Source organism: Rhinopithecus bieti, unplaced genomic scaffold (genome assembly GCF_001698545.2).
Source record: "Rhinopithecus bieti isolate Rb0 unplaced genomic scaffold, ASM169854v2 scaffold_19910, whole genome shotgun sequence".
NCBI lineage: Eukaryota > Metazoa > Chordata > Mammalia > Primates > Cercopithecidae > Rhinopithecus > Rhinopithecus bieti.
Genome location: NW_016809886.1, coordinates 1015896 through 1028700, shown reverse-complemented (window position 1 = coordinate 1028700; position 12805 = coordinate 1015896).

Genomic DNA, 12805 nt, shown 5'->3' with positions numbered 1-12805 from the left:
TGACCAGTATTTAAAATGTGAGAATCATGTTGGTAAAACAGGTAAATGTTCATACCTTAGTGGCTGATAAACCATGAAAATAGAGTCATGCAAAATCTAAATATTTTCATTACAACATCAGAAATTATGTTTTAGTTTGTAGACGTTTATTCCTAATAAATTATTCTTATAAAAAAGAGAAAAAAGAATTGTAATAAAATTATTATATCAACACTTTACAAAATTTCTATTGACAAACTATTTGAAAAGGATAGAAAGATATTAAAAACCAAAAGTGGTAAGATTTATGATAAACAAATATTTTATTTATAAAAAAATACTCAGCTTTTCCTGGTATTGGATGGCTATAACTTATAAAAACTACTCCAATGCTGGTGCTGGTCAAAGACATAAACAGAATTTCAAGACTTTTATTAAACTAATGGAACAAAAATAAGTTTAAAACAATAACAATAGCTGAAATAATTGCAGTGAGATGCAGTTTTTCAAATAATGTTGGCAAGTTCACACCTTGCAATCAAGCATACATACACACATATCTTCAACACATAAAATATTTTAAGTACTAATTTGCACTCCTCACCAAACACTTCGTAAGGTGCTCATCCATACATAGTCACTAAGCAGAAGGATGCTGATGCCACAAAATCCTTTATACATAAGAAAAAATAATGCTTTGCTTGAATAATTTGTAGAAAATACTGCAAATGCAATCTTACCTCCAACCTGAAGGTTATGCGATTCTCATGAAGTGTTCAAAGATACTACCCAGATTAAAAAAAAAAAAAAATGGTGATGTGATTTACTAGGTGAGAGTGTATTCATTTAGAGTTGAGGTTTGGGCAGGAGGCTGTCTGAAAAATTAAACCATTATTTTCCATTAATAATTCTTTCTTTTTCAGGAAAATAAATAGACATTATTAAATCTACATAATTTGAGATTATGTTACTCAGTAATAAGTTGACTAAGATACATTTTGCCAACTTTTAAATGAGAAAGACCAAGCTAAGAACCAGTAAAACAGAAAATAATTTAAAATTCAGGAGTGGGCCAGAACATATTTATAGCCAGGCAATTTATAGCTATTTTAAAATGCTGGATCCCAGTCCTTAATAACCAAGAGATAGTGGGCAAATACTATGATCTAGCCACATCACAGGACCATTAGATGTAAACTGAGGTAACAGTAGTTGCATAATCTCTGTGGTGGGATGACAAAATAAGATAATGCATATAAAGAATAGAGACGTTAAATTCTCAAGAACTAACCGCTAAAATTGTTACTAATTATTACTGTTTACTTTTTAGAGTTATATTCTGATGAAGATCATCTGTATTTATGACTGTTGTTATCAAAAAATGTAAGGTAGATTTGCTCTTTATGGATAATTTCAGCTATAATATTCAAATAAAAATATTTGAGTGTTTCTATTTAGTGTGTTTCTATTATAGTCTTCTTAATCTAGACATAAAATTCCAATTATTTTATGAACTATTAATCTAAATCACTATTTAGGGCAATTATAGCACTAAATAAAAGTTAAATAAGAACTTATGAAAGTAAATTTGAAGTTGTTGCTGACTTTGAGGTGTGCATGGAATTATAAATTAGGATACAACATTTTAAATATTAGAGAAAATTAAAAGAATTATTACAACAGATTTGTATTCATTTTATCGATGTTATGTCAGTTGATTTAACACCACAGGTGTATGCATTTGGCATTATTATCTTCCATCATTATCCTTATGCTAGGGATGATTACATATATACTCAGAGATTATCAGATTTCTGACAGAATTTCTATCTACTTAAGTGGTAGAGCTCACATCTGAAGGAAGTTGTCTGAACTTCAAATTTAGGCTCATGATACAGTTACTAAACATTAATAAGTTTATTGTGAAATCTTATCAGATTGGAAACCTTCAACAAAAAGGAAAGATTAAGTTCTCTATATAAGGTATAGAAGTGACCTGATTGGCTCTGTGAAAGACTATTACATTCACTTAACACTAAATTGAAGATACCTGTATTAGTCTGTTCTCATTCTGCTAATAAAGACATACCTGAGAGTGGGTAATTTATAAAGGAATGAGGTTTAGTGTACTCACAGTTCCACATGGCTGAGGAGGCCATACAATCACAATGCAAGGCAAAGGAGAAGCAAAGAAACATCTTACATCGTGGCAGGCAAGAGGGCATGTGCAGGGAAACTCTCGTTCATAAAACTATCAGATCTCGTGAGACTTATTTACTATCACTAGAACAGCATAGGAAAAACCCACCCCCATTATTCAATTACCTCCCGTTAGGTCCCTCCCACAACACATGGGGATTGTTACAATTCAAGGTGAGATTTTGGTGGGGATAAGGAGCCAAAGCATATCATTCTGGCTCCCCCCTGCCCAAATCTCATGTCTTCACATTTCAAAACTAATGATGCTTTCCCAACAGTCCCCTAAAGTCTTAACTCATTTCTGCATTAACTTAAAAGTCCACTGTCCAAAGTCTCTTCTGAGACAAGTCAAGTCCTTTCCCTCTATGAGTCTGTAAACTCAAAAGCAAGTTACTTACTTCCTAAATACAATGGGGCTGCAGGCATTGGGTAAATACATCCATTGCAAATGATGTGAATTGGCCAAAGCAAAGGGGTTATAGGCCCCATGCAAGTCCAAAATCCAGCAGGGCAGCCAAATCATAAAGCTCCAAAATGATCTCCTTTCGCTCCATGTTTCACATTCAGTTTATGCTGATGCAAGAGGTGGGTTCCCATGTTCTTGGGCAGCTCTGCCCCTGTGGCTTTGCAGGGTACAGCCCCCATCCTGGCTGCTTTCATAGACTGATGTTGATTGTCTCTGGCTTTTCCAGACAGATGGTGCAAGATGTTGCTGATCTACCATTCTGGGGCCTGGAGGAGGATGGTGGCCCTCTCCTCATAACTCCACCAGGAAATGCTCCAGTGAGGATTCTGTGTGTGGACTCTGACCCATATTTCTCTTTCACACTGCCCTAGCAGAGGTTCTCCATGAGGGCCTCACCCCTGGAGCAAACTCCTGGCTGGACATCCACAAGTTTCCATACATCCTGTGAAATTTAGGCAGAGGTTCCCAAAGCTCAACTCCTGTCTTCTTTGCACCTGCAGGCTCAACACCAGGTGGAATCTGCCAAGGCTTGGGGCTTGCACCCTCTGAAGCTATGGCCCAAGCTCTCTATTTTGGCCCCTTCTTAGCTGTTACTGGAGAGGCGGGGATGCAAGGCACAAAATCCCTTGGCTGCACAGAGTACGGGAGCCCTGGACTTGGACCACCTAACTATTTTTTCTCCTAGGCCTCCAGGCCTGTGATGAGTGGAGCTGCCATGTCTCTAACATGCCCTGGAGACAGGTTTCATATTATCTTGGAAATTAATATTTGCCCTCTCATTACTTATACAAATTTATGCAACTGGCTTGAATTTTTCCTCTGAAAATGGGTTTTTCTTTTCTATTGCATTGTCAGGCTGCAAATTTTAATAACTTTTATGTTCTGCTTCCCTTTTAAACATAAGTTCGAATTCCAAACAGTATCTTTGTGAATACATAAAACTAAATGCTTTCAGCAGTACCCAAATCACCTCTTGAATGCTTTGCTGCTTGGAAACTCCTCCACTGGCTGGGCATGGTGGCTCATGCTTATAATCCCAGCACTTTGGGAGGCCAAGGCGGGCAGATCACTTTAAGTCGGGAGTTCGAGACCAGACTGACCAACATGGAGAAACTCTGTCTGTACTGAAAAATACAAAAAAAAAAAAAAAAAATTAGCCAGGTGTGGTCACACATGCCTATAATCCCAGCTACTCAGGAGGCTGTGGCAGGAGAATTGCTTGAATCTGGGAGACAGAAGTTGCGGTGAGCCAAGATCATGACATCACACTCATGTCTGGGAAACAAGAGTGAAACTTCGTTTCAAAAGAAAAGAAAAGAAAAAAGAAAGAAAGTCTTCCGCCAAATGCCCTAAATCATCTCTTTCAAGTTTGAAGTTCCACAGATCTCTGGAGCAGGGGCAATATCACCAAGCTCTTTGCTAAAGCATAACAAGTGTCACCTTTGTTCCAGTTCCCAACAAGTTCCTCATCTCCATCAGAGACCACCTCCAACTGGACTTCATTGTTCATACCACTATCAGCATTTTGGTCAAAGCTATTCAACCAGTCTCTAGAAAGTTCCAAATTTTCCCACAGTTTCCTGTCATCTTCTGAGCCCTCCAAATTGTTCCAGCCTCTGCCTGTTACCTAGTTCCAAAGTCATTTCCACATTTTCAGGTATCTTTAGAGCAACACCCAACTCTTGGTACCAGTTTGCTGTACTAGTCTGTTCTCACACTGCTAATAAAGACATACCTAAGACTGGGTAATTTATAAAGGAAAGAAGTTTAATGGAATCATAGTTCTACCTGGCCGAAGAGGACTCATGATCATGTGGAAAACAAAGGAGAAGCAAAGTCACATCTTACGTGGTGGCAGGCAAGAAGGCATGTGCAGTGGAACTCCCCTTTATAAAACCATCAGATCTTGTGAGACTTATTCACTGTCACGAGAACTGCATGGGATAAACTCAACCCCAAGATTCAATTACTTCCCACTGGGTGTCTCCCATGACATGTGGGGATTATTACAATTCAAGGTGAGATTTGGGTGGGGACACAGAAACAAACCATATCAATACCTAGATGAATTTTAATAAGAATATAAAGATATTTTACTCTTAATAAAAGACTGACCAACATATTATCATGGTAAGAATTCCACACCAGAACTGTTTTGAAACTTGTTGGAGCTGTCAGTGACTTCTAGCTTTAGTAAACATAGAGCTAAAAGCCAACAAATCAGTGATAGTCCTTCTTTAAAATGAGTCACTTGGCAGAGACTTGCCAATGAGCCAGCTGGTAAGGCTGACATCAACTTATTCTTGTCTTTCTGGTCTTACGACTAAGAAAATCTCGAAATTAATGCTTTCCAAAAATGTAGTAAATAATTAGGAGTTGTTTTGCTTAATGAAATAATAGCTGGTCAGACTAGATCCTCCTTAGGTAAATGAAGACTGTAATTCAGCTTTTACTGCACATATTAAGGGACGATTTTACTTTCAATATTACTAATACCCACATAACATGGAAGGGTGAGAACCGAGTTCAGAAAGATCTGATAGGAACAGGGAGCTGGAAAATTCAGGTGTTAAAGACCTGTCCATTCTGATTTTGTAGCAAAGGCAAGAGTGGAAAACTCAGTTTGGTACCAACACTTAAATAACTACCCGGAGGATCACATCAGATGACGAAGGTGGAGGTTAATAAGGCTAAATCATCTTTGCTGCAAAACTCATGAAGTAACACAGCTTAGTGGTTAAGAGTCTAACCACGGAGTCAGTCAAGCGGGAGTGAGAGCTGATTCCTTGCTTACAAATGATATCATCTTGGACCAATCATTTATGCTCTTAAGGATCCTCCTTTGGCCTCAGAATCTTGAAGTTTATGACGGGGATAATTTTTCAAGGGGATAGTAATCATAGTCGTGTAGCAGAGTTATTAGGCATTATTTTCTAAAATGCTACTCCCAGAGTTTATTCGTCTAGTAGTTGTCACAAGCACTAGTATTCTGAAAGCTTCCTGGAGGATTCTAATGTGAAGGTAGTGTTGAAAAACAATGGGTTAGGATAATTAAAATATATATGATTTAAAGGTGTTAAGAAGAATTTCTTTTTATAGTCAATTCTTAATACTTGACAATTTTATTGTTTCTGTGGAAACAATAATAGTAGTATTAGTTTTCAACATATAAGGCGTTGGGATTATTGGTAGAGGTAGCTAAAATAATTCCTGCTGCATGATTGCCTCAAGCCTTGCCTCTCTTCCTAGTATGGAGATGGGTTTCTCTATTTGAAAATTTCAGTCATAATATATCTAAAAGTATGATTCCTTCTCATCTAGATGTTAAATATTTGGAGACTTACAGAATATCGGAGATAATCCGTTATCCCTTCTAATACCAGAAAAGCATATACATATTTCTGAAAGTATAAAGCAATAGATGAAAATCACAAATGAAAAGATATTACAATTGAAATAAGTGTCAACAGAGATTTTTTTAAATCAAAGAAAACAATAGAAAAGATCTAATTTTAGTTCTCAACAAAGTACCTGTATGAAATTAGAACAGATATATTGTAAGTACAGGAATCATCCAAGTAGATAAAGATGACTACTGTCAAGTTAAAAATGGCCATGGAAATTATAATTATATCATTGAGAAACTGGAGTCAGTGTAATACAAGTTAAATTGAGTAATTCTTCTGTAATTTATAATTCAGACTTAACAGTACAGTGAAAATAAAATGTGTAAAGAAGAAACAGACACAAATTCTATAATTATTCATAAGGTTCACCATGTTTATGCATTTCTTGGAAAGATTATATACCAATTATATACAATTATGAATTTGTATATATTAAATATGTATATATAATTATGTGTGTTATATATATACACACTCACATATATAAAATTGCCAACTAGTGTGTTTTATTTTTCTAAAGAAGTTTTCAGAGTCTACAAGGAACTCAAACAACTCAATAAGAAACAAACAAACAAAAAAATACCTCATTAAAAATTGGGCAAAGGACACAGACATTTTCAAAAAAAGACATACAAGTGACCAACAAACATAAAAAAAGGTCATCATCACTAATCAGAGAAATGCAAATTAAAATCACGAAGAGATATTTTATGCCAGTCAGCAATGGGTATTATTAAAATTAAAAAAAAAATAAGATGTTGGTGTGGATGTGGAGAAACACTGTTGGTGGAAATATAAATTAGTACAACTTCTTTGGAGGACGGTATGGATATTTCACAAAGAACTATAAATTGAATTATCATTTAACCTAAAAATTCCAGTACTGGGTATCTACCGAAAGAAAAAGGAATAGTTTTTTCAAAAAGACACGTGCACTTATGTGTTTATCAGTGTACTATTCACAATAGCAAAGTCACGAAATCAATCTAAATGTTCATCAGTGGATGATTGGACTAAAAAGTGTAGTATATAGACACTATGGGATAAAATACAGTCATAAAAAATATAAAATCATGCCTTTTGCAGCAACATAGATGTTACTGGAGGCCATTATCCTAAGTGAAATAACTCAAAAACGGAATATAAAATACATATTCTCACTTGTAAGTGGGAGCTAAACAATAGACACACGTAGACACAAAGATGTAAATAACAGACGTTGGGGGCTTCAAAAGCAGGGGTGGTACAAGAGAGACTGAGGGTTGAAAAATTACCTATCAGGTACAGTGTTCGCTATTTGGATACTGGGTACTCAAAATGTTTCTTTCTTTCTTTCTTTGTTTCTAGAAGCCCAAATCTTACTATTATGTAATATATCCATGTAACACCCCTGCACATGTACCCCTGAATCTAAAGTAATAAAAAAGAGGTTTCCATCTTTACTGTTTTCCTAGTGCCCTTTATATTTGTTATCAAATCTATATAGACCAAATATTAAACGTATCTTTTCTATTTTTTCTTTTTATATTGTTATATGGACTTATTTTATACAAAAATGTATCAAGTTTGTCACCATATTACTAATTTGTTTGCTGTCCAGGTATTTGCATTCTCTCTTTTTTGTTAAAAGGAAAAATAAATCTGTGTCCCATAAAAATAAATAATACTCAGTGGTCCTTTCTAAAGTTTTGATGCAGGATGTTTTCTTGACCCTTTTGCAGGACATGGGTGCCCCGTTTACTCTGCCTGCAATGCTCAACATCTTGCAGGAGGGTGTGCATAGGTAAGCGAATGTGGGAACCAGTCAGCCACTTCAGTGTCTGCAGAAGCAAACTCCGTTTACTTGGGCCCACTGCACCCCACCCTTGTGGGAGGGAGTGGGTAGGCAAATGAATGTGGAAACTAGCCAGCTGCTTTGGCACTGGCAGGAGCAAACTCTGCGAAGGCCACGCAGCAGTGTCCAGGTGGGAGTGCCTGCGACCCCCAGGGCCCCAGAGGGCATGTTACTTAGCTCCATGTTGTCTTAGCTCCACTGATAATACAGAAATGTATTATCAGCTCAGTGGGTCTTTGCCTCGTTACGTGGGGTGACTGCTCTCTGCCAGTGAGGGTAAAGGGCCAGTGTAACAGTCTTTTTGGATACTTGCACTTGCTGAGTCCCAAATTCTTGTCCAGTACCCAAGAAGAATGAGGTCATGCAGATGAATTGAAGGATGGTGAACGTGGAGAATTTTATTAATGAAAGTGGCTCTCAGCAGAGAGGGTAGCTAGAAAGAGGACAGGAAAGGCACGTCACTCTCTCCTAAAGTCAAGCTGCCTCTCTGCCTCTCTCCTCCGAAGTCAAGTAGCCTCTCTCCAATATCTGGCATCATTTCTGAAGTCAAGTCACCTCTCCCTGACGTCCAGCCTCTTCTCCCCTGTACCAGCTGAGTCTGGGGTCTTTATAAGCACAAGATGCAGGGGCCAGACAGGCTGTAGGTAGTTTTGGAAAAGGCAACATTCGATTAGTAAAAAGACATTGTTCAGAAAGAACCAATAGGGAGACAGTGGGCAAACAGGTATAGAAGTTCTCACTTTGGGCTGTGGGTTTCAGACTTTTCAGCTTGAAGGTGGGGTTTCACCAAGAACCTGCCCCTGTCTGTCTAGAGTTTCTCTGCCTCCTATCTCCATCAGTTTTACTTCTGTATTGTATTCTAATTTTTAATTCATCTGGAATTATTTTCTATGTATGGGTTAAGAGTAAAATTCAACTTCCTGTTATACTCCTGAACAATTACTGTTTATCTCAGCATCATTTTTTACCATATAAAACTTTTCTCACTATCTCTGTGCCTCCATTTTAAAACATTAATGCCTTTATATATGCTAAGCCAAAGTAAACTAATTTGGGTTTTGTACCATGGAATTTGTCATTTGTTTCTAAGCTAAAATTTTAACATTTTTTAAATTTCAGGAATACACCAGACCAGGTCTCAATTTGAAACTCTTAGTCATTTGTGATATTCTGCTTCTTCAGCAATGTAATTTACATAAATACATGCACACACATATAACCCTATAGACATACAGTCACATAAACATTTTTGTTTGCTAAATGATTGAATATATAGTATTGATCACACTCTCTTAAAAAGATATGCAAGAGTAATCACACAAATCTGTATGCAATATTAATTTTGGTTCAGAATGCAAATAGAAGTGGTAGAAAGAAGAGAAAAAATACTACCTATAACCAAGATACATGTTTGCTTTTCTGGAATGTAAAGTAAATTATGGACTTCAACAAATCTATGCTTTCACTAGATATAGTCACATTCTTAAGGTTTTCTAATATTCCATCATACCTGACTCTGGAAGGTTTTCTAATGTTCCATCATACCTGACTGGTCCTCCTATTTTATTATATAAAACTACTGTAGCTCTACCTAGAATATCAAAATTTAATGAAGGAGGTAACAAGGAATAAACACAGAACAAAAAGTCATAAGACCGCAAAATCAGCTCATTATTAAGTGCTCTACCAGAAATACGTCCCAGGATACAAGAATTACATTGCCTAGAAGTATGCAATAAGACCATTCTTAAGTATAAGGGGAAAAGGTCATTGTTGGATAGTTGGACACAACACTATAGTTGTGTTGATATAGTTGATAGTTGGATAGTTGCAAGCAAACAGGATTATCTAAGACAGAAAATGGAAATTATTCCGTGTCATAAGCCCTACCTACATTTTTGTGTGACTAGTGAAATATTCAGGTCACCTGTACTATAAAACTTTAATGAGTAATCTTAAACACAGATGACAAATTATATTTTGATACTTTAACATGGAACTAAATTACAAATATTTATGTTCATGCTGCAAATGAAAAAAGAACACATTGGAAATCTCAGAATATTAAAGACAAATGGGGTAAATTTTAAAAATTCTTATGAAAACATGATAGCTGTACATATTTATGAAGTCCATGCATGTGATATTTTGATACAAGTACATGATGTGTAAAGATCTAATTAGGGTAAAGAAAGGTTGAAACCTTTACAAATCAGGAAAGAGAAAAATTCAAATGGTGACAATGAGAGAAATGAACTTCCGAGCTTGTAAACACCATTTGACATTTTCAAAGTTAATTACCTTTGTAAAACTAAATTTAACATAAAGTGTCAAAATAATAGATTGTAAATTTACTAAAGATAATGATTTTCTGTTTCTTAGCAATGTTCTGCTTTTCTTTATTTTCTGTTAAGGTAAAACTATCACTTTCATTTAGATTGGACACCTGTATAATATACTAAAAGAATTTATAGCGACAAACACCATTTATCAAGTGATAGCTTTGTGAGTATGTTGAAATATGTAAAAAGTAATATCTTTTGATACTGTTGACAGCAGCTTATTTTGTACGTGTTTCAATTGAATGCTCACAAAATTCCTGTCATGTTTATCTGAAGTGAAAAGATGAGACCAACTGGCAATTATAGAGAATTGTAGTTTTAAACTAATAGACTTTTAATCACTTAAACAGACCTATTTTTGGCAATTACATAGATAAATATGGATTAACAAAGTAAAACTAAAAAGTTTGTAAAAGCATGTAACTAAAATGAAAATAATATATGAATATCATCTAAAACAGGGGCCCCTAATTCCTGGGCCATGGTTCGGTGTCAGTCTGTGCTCTGTTAGGAATAGGCCACACAGCAGGTGGTAAGCTGTGGGTGACTTAGCATTACCACCCAGGCACTAATGGCTGATGATTTGAGATGGAACAGTTTCATCCTGCAACCATCCCCTCTCCCTCCATTCCCATCCATGGAGAAACTGTCTTCCACAAAACCAGTACTTTGTGTCAAAATGGTTGGGACCACTGATTTAAATTACATGACTGTTGTAATAAATGGAAAAAAAAAAACTAAATGGTTAGACAATTTTGTTAACATTATTTTTAATTGATAAATCATACTTGAATACATTGATGGGGTACAATGTGATGTTGTGATATATGTATATAATGTGGAATAATTAAATCAAGCAAATTAATATATTTATAACTTTACTTACTCATAATTTTTTGTGGTGGTGAGACATTTGAAATTTACCTTCTTAGCAATTTTGAAATATACATTATTACTGACCATAGTTACCCCACTGTGGAATAAATCTCAAAAACGTACTTTTCCTATCTACTGAAATATTGTACCCTTTGACCAATAAGTCTTTATTCTCTCCCTCCTTTTATTTCCCTCAGCCCACGTAACCCTCATTCTACTCTATAATGAGTTCTACTCTTTTAGATTACACAAGTAGGTGAGATCATGTGGCTTTTATTTTTCCATGTCTGGCTTATTTTACTTAGCATAATAATGACCAGGCAATTTAAAATATATATTTGTATTTGGTTAGTGTGGGCCTGGAGAATCCCGAGGTTTCAATAAAGTATTTTAGAAGCTGGAGTTTGGTGGGAAAATGTCTACAATATTCTAAGAACAAGCATTTCAAACTAAAATTCAGTGTCCTCAATCAAATGTTAACTATTTCAAACTAAAATTTAATTCCTCAGTCAAATTTTAAGGCCAGAAATATATATATGGGTGTGTATGTGTGTGTGTCTCTTCAAACATGAAAACATTCTAAAAATTTCCCTTCCATTAACTTTTAAACATTTTCTTAGATAGTTGGAAACACTTTCTTAGTTTACACATACAAAAAATACACAGTACTCGTATATCTATATATGCAGGTAGCCTACACCATTATACTTGTTCCCTATTTATCTATTCTCCAAATCCATTCACATAGTTCCATACATACATACACACATATACACCTATATGTATAATTATATATGCATATATATACACACATACACACACACAGACATATATACACACAAAGAATTTAAAGTTTTCATACTCTGAACTTCATAAATGCTTTGCAATTGTAGCTACATATTACATTGTATGTTTAGAAAATAATGATGATGAAATGTTGATTTATTATATTCTTTACATAACATATTAAACAAAATATTAACTGTTTAAATCCAGATTGATTTAACTCTGAATTTACTGATTTGATTAATATATCCTATAGGTTTTATGCTAAATTTAGTTTTCTGTGTTTTATATATTTTAAATATGATCAAATTAGCTATTTACATATGTATTTTAATTCTGATTTTGTTTCTGATTACTTTTTTGAAAATTCAGGCTTGGTAATTAGGTTATATAGCAAAATATTTTTCATAAATAAAGGTCCTTTCAGAGTTTTGAGATCAATATGTTATATGCAGATGGTAGTATATTTATTAAAATATTGTATTGGCAATGAAGTAATAAGACAAACATTGCTATTATTTTCTCAATCTGCTCTGAATAAATCTGTTTAAACATACGCCATATGCCTTTACAAAAAAAAACAAACATAAAAATGGGTGCAATTAGTTGTCATGTGTTAAATATTAATAAAAATTTCTAAAATACTCCCCATAAATAAAGCAAATATCTCTAAACAATATATATTTAATCATTTGCAATCAAGATGCTTTCCAGTGACCCTGAAATTTTCTTCTTCTTTTTTTTTATTTTTTATTTTTTTTGAGACAGAGTCTTGCTCTGTCACCCACATTGGAATACAGTGGCGAGATCTCAGCTCACTGCAACTTCGGCCTTGAGGGTTGAAGCGATTCTCCTGCCTCAGCCTCACAAATAGCTGTGACTACAGGCGCGCACCACCACACCCAGCTAAGTTTTT